The sequence below is a fragment of the Nomascus leucogenys genome, chromosome 18 (genome assembly GCF_006542625.1).
Source record: "Nomascus leucogenys isolate Asia chromosome 18, Asia_NLE_v1, whole genome shotgun sequence".
Lineage (NCBI taxonomy): Eukaryota > Metazoa > Chordata > Mammalia > Primates > Hylobatidae > Nomascus > Nomascus leucogenys.
Window position 1 is genome coordinate 94,505,855 of NC_044398.1, and position 15,436 is coordinate 94,521,290.

Below are 15,436 nucleotides of genomic sequence, written 5' to 3' on the forward strand. Positions count from 1 at the left end.
GCTTGCAGGAAATTGCTGTCGGGTGATTATTATTAGCTGGGTTATTCAGAACAGTCCTTTCTCCAAAGGTCGTGCATTTACCAAATGCTTGATGTGTTTTCCCAGTCAGCCCTAGAAAATTTTGTCCTCCTGGAGACAGAGCTTGTCCCCCAGGACTGCTGAAAGTGGGTGATTATAATTCTGCCCCCGCCTCCCATCAGCATATAACGGCAGCGGCTTTAAACACACAGCAGTCCGCGCTCTGGTTCCTGGTTCTGTGTGCAGAGGCAGGAGGTTGACCTTCAAGTGCACAGAGCTGAGTTCAAATCCCCAGCTCGGCCACTGATTAATTATATTCATCTATTCGATACCTAATTTTGAAGAGCTTTTCTTATACTTGGTACTTGGGCAATTGCTTTACTTCTTTGAAACTTAATTTCCTAGTGTCTCCAATACTGGTAATACCTTTCTTGTCGTGTTGTGAGAATGAGTGGCGTATCACCCGTGGAGAGTTCCGGACAATAACTCTCTTCCATTTCTTGACATAATCTGACAGTGTCTGTTATATTTGAAAGAACCCACCAGTTTTACTCACTTCACCACGTCTCACTGGTAGATGAAAAACAAAAAACAAAAAACAAAATAGGTTACAGTGCCATTCATACTGTATAAGATCAATTATGTAAAATTAAAAAAACCCTCACAATTATATGTTTTCTCAAGCTAGACAGAATGTGGTGTATCCATACAAGGGATTATTATTCAGCTGTAAAAAGGAATAAAGCAAAATAAACAAAAAAGCTTTAAAAAGTTAGCTGGGGATGGTAGTGCATGCCTATGTTCCCAGTTACTTGGGAGGCGGAGGAGGGAGGATCACTTGAGCCCAGGAGGTTGAGGCTGCCGTGAGTGGTGTTTGCGTCACTGTACTCCAGCCTGGGCAACAGAGAGAGACCCTGTATTTAAAAAAAAGAAAAAAGAAATAGGGTCATTGTAGATGCAAGTAGTTAAGGATCTTGAAATGAAGTCATCCTGGATTTAGGGCAGGCCCTAAGTGCAATGACAGCTGTCCTTGTCACAAGAGGAGAGGACTCAGATAGAAGACAACGCGGAGACAGGCGGAGATGGGGGAAAGGCACGTAAGAGCCAAGGATGGCCCAGGATTGCCGGCAGCCTCCAGGCAGCAGGACAGAGACACAGAACGGATTCTCCCTCAGAGCCTCCAGAAGGACCCAGCCATGCTGATACTTTGATTTTGGACTCATGGCCTCCAGAACTGTGCAGGAATGCAGGACTGTTGGTTGAAGTCACCCAGTTTTATTTAGTTAAGAGACTAATACAAGGTTTTAGCTAATTTGTGCCTACAGGTCTTTTTATTTTATTTATTTTTTATTTTTTGAGACAGAGTCTCATTGTCGCCCAGGCTGGAGTGCAGTGACGTGATCTTGACTCACTGCAACCTCTGTCTCCTGGATTCAAGCAATTATCCTGCCTCAGCCTCCGGAGTAGCTGGGATTATAGGCGCCCGCAACCATGGCTGGCTAATTTTTGTATTTTTAGTAGAAATGGGGTTTTGCCATCTTGGCCAGGGTGGTCTCCGACTCCTGACCTCAGGTGATCCACCTACCTTGGCTTCCCAGAGTGCTGGGATTACAGGCATGAGCCACTGCACCCGACCCATAGCTTAAATATTATCTGCTCAGTTGGCCCTTCCCTGCCCATCCCATCATGTGTTGACCCCTACTGTCTGCCCAAGTAGCTCTCCTTTACACACGCTTTAATTTTCTTTCTTATTTCATTTCATTTTTTTAAAAGTAGAAATGGGGTCTCGCTGTGTTGTCCAAGCTGGTCTCCAACTCCTGGGCTCAATCAATCCTCCCACCTTGGCCTCCCAAATTTCTGGGATGACAGGCATGAGCCACTGCACCTGGCAACTTATATTTTCTTTTTAGATCTGTCACTCTCTGGAATGACCTATTTGTTATTTATTTATTTATTTTGAGACAGGGTCTCTCTCTGTCGCCCAGGCTGGAGTGCAGCGGCGCGATCTCGGCTCACTGCAACCTCTGCCTCCCAGGTTCAAGCGATTTTCCTGCCTCAGCCTCTTGAGTAGCTGGGATTACAGGCGCGTGCCACCTTGCCTGGCTATTTTTGTATTTTTAGTAGAGACGGGGTTTCACCCCGTTAGCCAGGATGGTCTTGATCTCCTGACATCATAATCCGCCTGTCTCGACTTCCCAAAGTGCTCGCATAAGCCACTGCACCTGGCCTGTTTGTTATTTTTTATTTGAGCTACAATGTTAGCTGCTTGAGAGCAGAGCCTTGCCTGGCTGCTATAATGCCAGCACCTGGCACATCACAGGGGCTGGAGCTGGAGGTGGGGTTATTTGCAGAATGAATGAGAGACTGAAGACATTTGGAACACGACTGGGGGTACTGTTGCTCTGGGCTGTTGACATTCCACCCACTCAGCGGGGAGAAGAGACTTTAGTGATCCATGAGAACTGGATCAAAGTGTTCCCTTGAGATGAGCTGAAGGAGCCACCCTGTTCCTTCTTGTGTCTGGCTTTGGGAGAAAAATAGATATTTTCAATTGTCACAAGCCCTCTGTGTTTATCTTCTTTCTAGGTTAACCCCAGGACCCTGGGGAGGCCACAAATGTGGTAGAGGATCGTGGGCAGTGTCTCTTCCTGACCAGCCTCTCCTCCCTGAATCCTAGCACTGATTGTAGAATCCCAGCAGACTGCAATCCTCAGCCTCAAATACACAGAGCAACCAGAGTGTGAGATGAGGGGTTGGGAGGCTAATGTACCTTTGTCCCCAGGGAAGGATTAGCCACTTTTCAACTTGTCACTGTCTGACAGCATTTGGGTCTTTCATTTGATTTCTTTTTCTGTTTTATTTACTTATTTATCCTATTTTATTTAAACTATGTCTTGGCTAGATGCAATGGCTCACTCCTGCAATCCCAGCACTTTGGAAGGCCAAGGTGGGAGGATCTCTTGAGGCCTAGATTTTGAGACCAGCCTGGGCAACATAGTGAGACCCTTTTTTTACAAAAATTAAAAAATTAGCTGGGTGTGGTGGCATGTACCTGTAGTCCCAGCTACTGGGAATGGTGAAGTGGGAGGATCACTTGAGCCTGGGAGATAAATGCCACGGTGAGCTGCAATTATGCCACTGCACTCCAGCCGGGGTGACAGAGTGAGACCCTGTCTCAATAAATAAATAAATAAATAAAATAAATAAACTACATCGTTTCCGTCAAGTTAATGGGTGCGTTTTTGTTTGTTTGTTTGTTTGTTTTTTCGGTTAGATCCCATCACCCAGGCTGGAGTGCATGGCAAGATCATAGCTCGCTGCAGCCTGGATCTCCTGGGCTCAAGTGATCCTCCCCTTCAGCTTCGCGAGTAGCTGGATTAAAGGCACGTGCCACTGAAATGAGGTCTCACTAAGGCCAAGATTGATCTCAAATTCCTGGGGTCAAGTGATCCTCCTGCCATGGCCTCCCAAAGTGCTGGGGTTACAGGCCTGAGCCACTTCTCCTGGCCAGTTGGTTTTTTTCTAGCTAGTAAGGGGGCAGTGGCTCTGGAATATGAACTCATGTCCTGGTCAGTAACTCCCAGATGAATGGAAGATACACTGGACAGCTTGCATATTTTCTCACTTTTTGTCCTCACAGCTCTGTGAGTGAGATACTGTTGTTCCTATTTTATAGACGAGGTGCTGAGAGTAAGTTATGTGCCCAAGATCCCTTTTCCTTTTCTTTTCTTCCTTTGCCTTTTCTTTATTTCTTAAAACTTAAAAATAATAATAAACTTTATTTTTAGAGCAGTTTTAGGTTCACAGCAAAACTGAGTGGAAAATACAGAGATTCCCTGTGCGTGGACTATATTATCTCTCACCCCTGTCCTTAACCTCCCTCACTAGCAACATCCTCCCTCCCTACCCCGCAAAGTGGTGCATGGGTTACAATTGGTGAACCTACCAACTATACATCCTACATCATCATTATAGTAGTCTGTTCTCACACTGTGAATAAAGACATACCTGAGACTGGGTAGTTTATGAGGGAAAGAGGTTTAGTTGACTCAGTTCCACACGGCTGGGGAGGCCTCACGATCATGGTGGAAGGCAAATGAGGAGCAAACTCACATCTTACCTGGCAGCAGGCAAGAGAGATTGTGCAGGGGCACTCCCATTTATAGAACCATCAGATCTCATGAGACTTATTCACTACCACGAGAACAGTATGAGACAAACTGTCCCCGTGATTCAATTATCTCCACCTGGCCCCGCCCTTGACACGTGGGGATTATTACAATTCGAGGTAAGAGTTGGTTGGGGACACAGCCAAACCATATCAATCATCTATCACCGAAGTCCATAGTTTACATTAGGGCTCGCTCTTGGTGTTGCACCTTCTGTAGGTTTGGACCAATGTGTAATGACATGTACCCACCATTAAAGTATCATAAGGAGGAGTTTCACTGCCTTACAAATCCTCTGCTCTGCCTGTTCATCCCTTCTTCCTCCCCAGCCCCTGGCTACCACTGATCTTTTCACTGTCTCCATACCAGGATGTCCTGGAGTTGGAATCATCCTATACGTACCCTCTTCAGGCTGGCTTCTTTCACTTGGTAATATGAATTTAAAGTTTGTCCGTATCTTTTCATGGCTTGATAGCTCATTTCTTTTTAGCACTGAATAATTTTCCACTGTTGGATGTACTTCAGTTTTTATCCATTCACCTGCTGAAGAATATTTTGGTTGCTCCCAAATTCTGGCAATCATGAGTAAAGCTGCTATAAACATCTGTGTGCAGGTTTTTATGTGGACATAAATTTTCACTTCATTTGGGTAAATATCAAGGAGTGTAATTGCTGAATCATATAATAAGAGTATGTTTGGCTTTGTAAGAAACTGCCAAACCGTCTCCCAAACTGGCTGTACCGTTTTGCATTCCCACCAGCAATGGATGAGAATTACTATTTCTTCACATGCTTGCCAGCCTTTGGGGTTGTCAGTATTCTGGATTTTGGCCATGCTAATAGGTGTATAGTGATATCCCATTGTTGTTTATAATTTGTAATTCCCTAATGACATTCTTCAATTTGTTTTTTTTTTTGAAACAGGGTCTTGTGCTGTCACCCAGGCTGGAGTGCAGTGGTGAAATCACAGCTCACCGCAGCCTCAAACTCCAGGACTCAAGCAATCCTCTCACCTCTTTCTCCCGAATAGGTGGGACTACAGGTGCATGCCATCATGCCTGGCTAATTTTTTAAATTTTATTTTCACTAGAGTCAAGATCTCGCTATGTTGTCCAGGCTGGTCTCAAGCCCCTGGGTTCAAGTGATCCTCCCACATTGGCCTCCCAAAGTGCTGGGATTACAGGAGTAAGCCTCCATGCCTGGCCCTGAATGACATTCTTAAAACATTTTTATTGTGCTATATAGCATTCATATAACACATCTGTGCAACATATACAGTATATAAAGTATAACAAATAGTTATAAAGGAAACACCCATGTAATTACCAACAAGTTCAAGTTGTAGATATTGCCAGAACCCCAGACACTTCTGTTTATTTCCCCTTCACTCCCTTAGAAATACTCACCATCCTTTCTTCTGTAGTTCTCAGTTGTTTGCTTGTTTTTATAGTTTTACTGTCTAAGCATGCACCCTCACAATATAGTTTAGCTTTGCTTGCTTTGAACCTTAAATATAATCACACTGTGTTGTATTCTTTTGTGTTTGATTTTTTTGTTTACTCAATATTATAAGATGAATTGGCTGGATGTGGTGGCTCATGCCTATAATCCCAGCACTTTGGGAGGCCGAGGCGAGCGGATCATGAGGTCAGGAGATCGAGACCATCCTGGCCAACATGGTGAAACCCTGTCTATACTAAAAATACAAAAATTAGCTGGGTGTGGTGGTGCATGCCTGTAATCCCAGCTACTCGGGAGGCTGAGGCAGGAGAATCACTTGAACCTGGAAGGCGGAGGTTGCAGTGAGCCGAGATCATGCCACTGCACTCCAGCCTGGGTGACAGAGAGAGATTCCACCTCAATATATATATATATGATGAATCTATGCTGGGTCCCATATGGTTTGTTCATTTCATAGCAGTATATTTCAAGGAATGAATGTAATACAATGATTTATTCAAACCACTGAGATGGACACTGGGTCGACTCCATTTTAGCTATTTCATCTCTGTCCTTGCCACAGTGTCAGGCTGGGTTGACCCCACATGGAGCAAAAATGCCACAGTTAATTTGCTCCAGCAAGTTCCACCCCTCTTTCAGTGGTATAGTAGCACGCAGAGCAAGTAACATTCTAAACTCTATCCAGTCCTATCTGGGTGGAAATGACTCATATAATTATAAAGCACTGAGGCATCTCAGATTATCTCACCAGGTCTTTTCTTTACAGAGAATGTCCAAACCAGCTCCAGAGAACATTTTGTGCTGAGTGTTAATTCCTATTTCTTAGTGGCATCTTGAAATCTCCAGTGCAGGTGTGCAGGTGTGGTCTTGACATTTAGTGACATGGTGCCATGATAGATGACTATGGATCCATGATCATGAAGGGATGGGAGACTGTGGTTCTGCTCATAGACAGGCTTTCTTGTTTGTTTCTGAGACTCCTTTGGGTGTCATAGCTGCATTGAGTAAAAACCTCCAAGAACATGTTGTGGTTTGAAATGCTGCTTGCTGGATGGGGAATAGGCTGGAGGGGGAAAGGAAGAATGGAATCAGGTCAGGAGAGACCTCAGCCAGCTTAAGGGAGGCTGGAGTTGAGAGTCTGGCCTCTGCATTTGAGCAGACCTGGATTCAACCCCACATGTGAGACCTTGGGCAACCTCTCTGAGGGTCAGTTTCCTCATGAGTGAAATGGGACAGGCTTAGTCAATGCCTCCCTACCTGAAATGCCTTCTCTATCAGCACCATCCCCGGAGAACAAGAGTGGGGCTGCTGTTAGAGATTCAGAACACAGACTGCCCGTTTCATTGTGTTCCTGGCCTTTGTGATTTTTCCCTTCCCCCTCGCACTTTTCTCTTCTTCAGCTCATGACACACCACGAGCCTTCAGATCTAACATATATGCTCTGATAAGATGGCTCACCATTAGCTCCTTTCATCTTGGGAACATTACGCAAACCAAATCTAATCAATACAGGACACTGAGGGCTCATGAAGTGTCCACATCTTCCAGAGAACTGCCTGGGGATGAGATTGCATCACCTGAATGCTCACACCCGGCTGGATGTATCTGCCCCATACCCACCCAGTGGTGCAGAACACAGTGTCCAAGGCCTGGGTTCCCGCTGCAACCTTACATGCACCATCTCTAATTATCCTGGCTACCCTGAGGGGGAGATAGCAAGACTGGCCCCATTTTGCAGATCAGGAAAACGAGGCTCAAAGATGCTACGCCACTTACCTAATGGTCACTCAGCTCCCAGGGGGCTGGCCCAGATAAGTCTGATTCTGAAATAAATGACATGAGTCTTCTAACTTTCTGGGGTTAGATAGTCTCGGTGCAAATCTTGGCCCCGCCCCTTATTACCTGTCTTAAGTCAGATTGCCCCAGAACTGACTGAAAATGGGAATTGATATGCAAATGATTTATTGAGGAAGGGCTCCCAGGAGAAACTGGAAGTGGAGTGAGGAAAGCAGACTAGGGAAGGGGAAGAAGACCAGCAGAGGGCAAGTTCAAGTGAGATTCCACCCTCAGTCTGATTCTGTCGGTTTCTGGAGCATAAATTCCATTTTAGCATTTGTCCTGCCTTGAAGCAAATGTGGTAGTTTCCTAGACCTGTCTTAAGAAATTACCACAACTATGTGGCTTAGAACAACAGGAATTGGCTGGACGCGGTGGCTCACGCCTGTAATACTAGCACTTTGAGAGGCTGAGGTGCGTGGATCACCTGAGGTCAGGAGTTCAAGACCAGGCTTGCCAACATGGTGAAACCCCATCTCTACTAAAAATACAAAAATTAGCCAGGCGTGGTGCCTGTAATCGCAGCTACTTGGGAGGCTGGGACAGGGGATTCACTTGAACCCAGGAGGTGGAGGTTGCAGTGAGCTGAGATTGCACCATTGCACTCCAGCTTGGGTGACAAAGTGAGACTCCATCTCAAAAAAAAAAAAAAGAAAAGAAAAGAAAAGAAAAAACAAGAAAGAAAAAATCAACAGAAATCTATTCTGTCCCGGTTGTAGAGACCAGAAGTCTGAAGTGAAGGTGCTGGCAGGGTTGGCTTCCTCTACAAGTTCTAGAGGAGGATGTGTTCCATGCCTTTCTTCCAGCTCCTGGTGGCCCCTGCAACGCTGGGAGTCCCCTGGCTTGTAGACACATCCGTTCCACGTGTACCTCCATCATCATATGGCCTTCTCTTATCTTCTGTGTCTATGTCGTTTTGTGTTCTTATGAGGACAGTTGCCATTGGCTCATTGACCTGGATAATCCAGGGCTATCTCATCTCAAGATCCTTAACTTAATTATATCTACAAAGACCGTTTTTCCAAATAAGGCCAGATGCACAGTTTCTGTGTGGATCTATTTTTATTTATTTATTTGTTTTTGTGAGATGGAGTCTTACACTGCCGCCTGGGCTGGAGTCCAATGGTGCTGTCTCAGCTCACTGCAACCTCTGCCTTCCGGGTTCACGCAATTCTCCTGCCTCAGCCTCTCAAGTAGCTGGGATTACAGGTGCACAACAGCACACCCAGCTAATTTTTTTTGTATTTTTTTGTAGAGATAGGGTTTTACCATGTTGGCCAGACTGGTGTCGAACTCCCCTCATGATCAGCCTGCCTCGGCCTCCCAAAGTGCTGGGATTACAGGCATAAGCCTCCATGCCTGGCCATGTGTGGACCTATTTTTTTGGAGGGCACCATTTAACCCACGAGAGCAAGGAAACTGGGCTTTCATACTCCTACTCTAGTCAGCGATTGGCTAAGGGGCACCATGGGAGGATGTGAACCCCCAGGCACTACCAGCTTTCTGCTAGTGTAGACAGAGTAATCCAGTACCTCCAGTCCCCTCAAGAAAGTCTGTTAGAAGAAGTGAAGCTTATAGACCCTGTGGGTAGATGCAAAACATGGTAATAGGGAATCAAAAATATGTTTCCATTATCTAATGTTGATAAAAAACTACACTAGGCCGGGTGCAGTGGCTCATGCCTATAATCCCAGCACTTTGGGAGGCCTAGGCAGGCAGATCATTTGAGGTTAGGAGTTCAAGACCAACCTGGCCAATATGGTGAAACCCTGTCTCTACTAAAAATACAAAAATTAGCCGGGTGTGGTGGCGGGCATCTGTAATCTCAGCTGCTTGGGAGGCTGAGGCACGAGAATCGCTTGAACCTGGGAGGCAGAGGTTGCAGTGAGCCAAGATTGCACCACTGCACTCCAGTCTGTGCAAAAGAGTCAGACTGTCACAAAAAAACAACAAACAAGCAAACAAACAAAAAAACTACTCTAGAATGTAGGTCTTAATGCAACTGTTTTATTTTGCTTCTAGATCTATGGGGCAGGAATTTAGGAAGGATTTGGCTGGGCTGTTTCTCTCTGATGCACACGGTATAGGCCGGAATAGCTGGGGCTGCAGGATCCACTTACGGGCTGGATTCTTTACTCATGTGTCTGCTATATCGATGGCCCCTGCCTCTCTCTCCATATGGCTGGTCATGCTCCATGTCCTTTCGTGGAGGTGGTGTTCTCCTCATCACCCCTTGGCAGCAATCAGAAACTTGCCAGCCCTATGAGGGAGCCACCTTCGCTGCAAATCCTCCAGCCCCAGTCAAGCTTTCAAGTGATGGCAGCCCTGGCTGACATCTTGACTGCAACCTCATGAGACCACCCAAGACTGTCATGAATTCTTGACCCACAGAAGACAATGGACCTTCATTATCATTATGATTTTATGCCAGTAAGTTTTGAGGTCATGTATTATGCAGCAATAGGTAGCTGATCCAGGAGACAAGCGGCAGATGACAAAGAAACAGGCAGGTGGCCACAAAGATGGGCAAATGTTGAACACATTTTAGGTGCTTAAGAAATGCTTGTGATTGAATGAGTGATACATGCATCTACTCTTTGGGTTGGACCACGAGCCCTTCTCTGTATTCCAAAGGTCATTGTCACAGTTCGGGCCACCTAGTTGCTCACCTGTATGTCTGCAGTTGCCACCTACCTGGCATTTCTGCTCCCAAATTCACTCCTTATAGTGTCTAATCCATTCTTTACTCTCCCCATGGCCATGTGACTGAGTCCTCACACCCAGCTAGATGTATTTCTGTATCTGTTTATATGGCCTGATTGGAAGCCCCTGAAACCAGCAATGGACAATTTGTGCTAAAAAATGTAATGATGCATACCTCACATCAAATGGAAAGAAAAGCTGGAGAACCCAAGCCTTGAAAAAGAAAGGGTCCAGAAAGGCTCAGGAAGTTTAGGACAAAAGCAGAGACCTTCTTCAAGGCATTGTCCCAGAAACGAGTAAACCTTATGCCCCAAATACTTTGCATTATATTTTCTATTTATGATGCAAATTCCAGGGAGAAAGCATCCGGTCTAACTTGGCTGTATGTGGGTGGGTCAACTTGATTGGCAGTCCCGCTAAGACTGTGCAGTGGGAAGGGATTGTTCCCCTAAGGAAAATTGGGGTACCATTACCTGAAGAAGGAAGAAAAGGTGCTGGGCACCTCCAATCCTCAGATGCCCACCACACAGCCCCTGGTCACTCCTGGTGTGACTGCCACACTGGGCTGTTTGTTGCTTTCCAGAGACGATGCTCTTCCTCTGGATCTTTGCACCTGAAATGTTCTCCCTCCTGACTTGCCCACTGATTAATTTCTACACATCCTTCAAGCTCTCCATCCTTTGGACGGTTTTGTCCATTGCCTGAGCAGGCTGAATTAAGGGGACTCTGTTCTATGGGGGACCTGTGTTTGTTTCTATCAGCTTCCCAAGGAGGCTTGGTTTTCTTCCTCCTCATCTCTCCAGCCCCCAGGCAGCTGCTGGCCATGGTGCAAGCTCAAGGAATATTCCTGAAGGAGGGCCAAGTTGCCAGCTTCCCTTTTGTATGACTTTGGTAGTTATTCCTGTTCTTTGAGGGGAATTTTAGCCACAGGCAAAAAGGGCAGCTTGTACAAAAACAAAATTTTCGACTTTTTCTTTCTCACTTGGGAAAATGTGTGCAGACAGAGCAATGCTGCTGAGCTCTGTGGAGAAGAAGGCGAGAGAGCTGGCGTGCTCTTGGTGTCCTAGCTAAGAAATCCTTGCTAACTCAAGGTCACACAGATTTTCTCCTATTTTTCTTTTAGCTCTATAGCTGTAGTTTTTACATATAGGTCTGGCATCCATTTGTGGTTAATTTTTCTATATGGTACAAGGTAAGAACAGGGGTTTATTTTTACTTTTCCAAGTGATATGCAATGGAATGACATAATTTTAGTCATAAAGCACAAAATGGAAAACTCTATATGCAGGATGACGAAAATTCTAATAACTATATCTTACATGTGAGTACTTACTATGTAACAGGCTCTGGGTGTTTTACCTGCATCATTTTATTTACTTCTCACAATGACCCAAATGGAGGTGGAACTCATTAAATATCCTCTCAACACCATGTAACTGATAAATTAGAAACCACTCTTGACTCACATGTAATGACCTGTGAGTCGTTTTGTTGTAACAAAGCAAAGCGTAGACTATACTATCACCTGTGTGAAGAGAAATGCATGCACAGACAGATACACAAATACACACACACACACCTCTCCAAACCTATATTTGCCTGCATAAAACAACTCTGGAAAGATACAAAGAAATTGCTAAATGTGGTTGCCTCTGAGTAGCTGGGCTCAGGAGAGGGAAGGGGACTTTTCACAGTATGACATTCTGTACCTTTTGAATTTTAAAACACATACATTTTACAACTTGTGTCAATATTACCATATAAGGAATATATAAAATTAGAGAAAAATAGGAAGTGTTCTTCTTTCAAAGACCACACTCTTATCCACCATCCTGGCTTCCATTTCCATTCATATATATTTACGTCTATCCATCCTTTTGTAGTTTCATCTCTCTTTGCCTCTATATTTTCACCTATTAACTAAGACGATAATAGTCCCTGCCTGGAAGGATGGCAGTGAAGATTAGAACCCAGCACACAAACACTTAAAACAGGGCCCTGCACTCAGAATAAGCTCAGTGGATGCTATTATCATTATTTTATTCATAGAAAAAGCATTGTAAAAGAAATGCACCTGACATGTTAATAGAGTCTTCTCTGGTTGTGAGATCATAGGTGAGTTTTATTTTCTCATTTTCTGCAAAGTTTAAAAAAGTTACATACTATTTTTATAATAAGTATGTTTGCTCCTTCCCAGCCTGGACGACCCCAGGGGTCTCCGCTTGCAAGTTCTCTGGGGGATTCTATTCAGACTTTAAGTAATGGCTAAGGTTGGAAAAGGCCAGGGTAGTCTGGCCTGTGTCTAGACAGTTTATTTCCCTCGCCTGCTGTAGAAACGAGATGCTTCTTAATACTGGAAAATGTTTTTGAACAAAACCCCAGGCTCTGGGAGATCATAATATTATCAGTGTGGGTTCATCAATTGCAACAGATGGTGGGGGATGCTGATAATGGGAGAGGCTATACAGGGATGGGAAGCGGGTACACAGGAAGTCTGGCTATCTTTTGCTCAGTTTTTCTCTGAAACTAAAGTTTTTCTAAAAAAGCAGTTTATGTATTTATTTATTTGTGAGATGGGGTCACACTATGTTTCCCAGGCTGGTCTTGAACTTCTAGGCTCAAGTGATTCTCCCGAGTAGCTGAGATTGTAGAAGCCCATTATTTTAAGTGAAACAAAATTCAGAAACAGAACGTCAAATAGTGCATGTTCTCACTTTTAAGTGGGAGCTAACTAATGTGTACACATGGACATAGAGTGTGAAATGACATACATTGGAGACTTGGAAGATTGGAGGCGGAAGGGGAGTGGGTGATGATACATTGTTACATGTATTTCTTTCCTTTTCTGTTCTGCACAGGACAGTGTGAGCTCCCTGGAGGAGGCAGAAGACCTTGTCCTATTCCTGTTGTATCGTTACTGCCTGGCATATAGTGGTTGCTCTTTAAACAAGTGCTTTAGATACATGCACAGATTTTTAGAGGTCTATATCTGACTTACCTAGGCCTGAGCAAGAGGGAACAGAATGAGAAGAGCTTAGGAATGAAGGTGAGGATGATGATGGTGCAATGACGATGTTGGGGTTGACAACAGTGAGAGTCATCACAACAGCACCACTTACTAGACGTGAATGCCTGTTATGTGTCAGACACTGGTTGCAGCCATCATCTTTCATGAACCCAACAATCCTGGGAGGCAGATGTTGTTTCTGTCGGAGGAGCTGTGGAGTCTACAGTCAGCATATGTGCTCTGGAGGCAGGCTGTGGCTGGGCTGAACAAAGAAACCTTTCTTCTTGTCTTTGGTGAGGGCTTGAGTAACCATTCTATTTCTTTTCTGGGTCTCACTTTTCTTCTCTGTAATATGATGGGCAGATGCTATGGGTTCTCCCAGCTCTGGGGTTCTAGTGCTTTGCCCCTTCCTGGATCCCCACCAAGCCACGGTAGGGAGAAGGACAAAATCTGTCTCTCAAAGACTCTCATTGCAGGCCTGGGCTGGGGGAGCGGGGTGCCAGTGGCCCCAGCAGCAAGCAGTTTCATGGCAACATGACTAGGGACACCTGGCTGACTCCTGTCTCCACACCCACCATCCCCTGTGATGTTCAGAATCTCTGTCAGTGAATTTCTAGCATAGCCTTTGTATGCCCTGGCCACGGAGGGCGGGCAGGGGTGGGCGGAGATGGCTGGAGGCTGACGCTGGGCGTTGATGTGGCAGTTCTGGCTTTAACAATCTGTAGAGATGCTGACTACTGGCAAATTGCAAATGCTTTCAGCGTGGAGGAGAGGGGTAGGCTGTCTGCTGTGTGTGGCGCTGGACACAGACGAAGGTGTCGGACCTAATTGTTCAGATTAATACCTGGGTAGCAACAACAGCCTTGAATTTGGAGATAGGCCTGCGTTTAATTGCCAAGTCCATGCCTTATTAGCTGTATGATCTTGCTGGGTCAAACTCTGAGCTGCCGTATGGCGTTTCGTAGGAGAGGGACTTGAGCTAATAGCTGGAGCTAATGTTTACCAGCTGTTTTTCATGGGCTGGCTGAAACTCTGCTCAGGACTTGGCATGAGTGATTCCAGGTCATGTCCTTATAACCTCGCAGTCAGGATTATCTTTATGTCTTCTCTTCTTTCACTGTAGCCTTGATCTCCTACGCTCAAGTGATCCTCCCACCTCAGCCTCTTAAGTAGCTGGGACCACAGGTGCTCACCACCATGTCCAGCTAATTTTTAAATTTTTTACTTGTAGAGAGGGGGGTCTTACTATGTTGCCCTGGCTGGTCTCAAACTCCTGGGCTCTAGCCATCCTCCATGCCTTGGCCTTCCAAGATCCTAGGATCATAGGTGTGAGCCACTGTGCCCAACCTATCATATACTGTCTAATTTCGACGATAACTCTGTGAGTTTGATATCACTACGTTCATTCTTCTGAAGAAGAAAATGAAGTTCAGAGAACTAAAACCGTTGATCAGTGTCCCTTGGTAAATAAGGGGCTGAGGTGGAATTTGAAGTGAGGTTTCTTTGATACTTCATTTCTTTGTACCACATCTCTCATATTAAGCTGTTATCAGGCCATATGAGTTAATACTGACTGAGGCCAGGTCCCGTGGCTCGTGCCTGTAATCCCAGCACTTTGGGAGGTCGAGGCGGGTGGACCCCTTGAGGCCAGGAGTTTGAGACCAACCTGGCAAACATGGCGAAACCCTGTCTCTACCAAAAATACAAAAATTAGCTGGGTGTGGTGTTGGGCGCCTGTAATCTCAGCTACTTGGGAGGCTGAGGCAGGAGAATCACTTGAACCCGGGAGGCAGAGTTTGCAGTCAGCCGAGATCAAACCATTGCACTCCAGCTTGGGTGACAGAGCGAGACTCTGTCTCTAAATAAATAAATAAATATTGACTGAGTATCTCTTACATGTTAGTCTTGCTTTATGCTCTTTTACTCAAATGCATGAAACCAATCCCACATTCAAAGCATGGCTTTGTAGTTAGACAAGCTTGTGTTTGAATCCTGGATCCTGTACTTAATAGCTGTGTGATATTGATTCACTTACTCAACCTCTCTGAGCCTTGGTGTTCCTATCTGTAACATGGTTGCATTAGGCATACTTCTTTCCCAAAATTGATGTGAAGGTTCAAACAGGAAAGTGCCTGATGTGCCTGCCCCATTGTCACAATCCAGCACATATCAGCTATTGCTGGAATAGATTCCTAGAGAAGGGCTTTTACTAGCCCCTCTTACAGATGAGGAAACTGAGGCC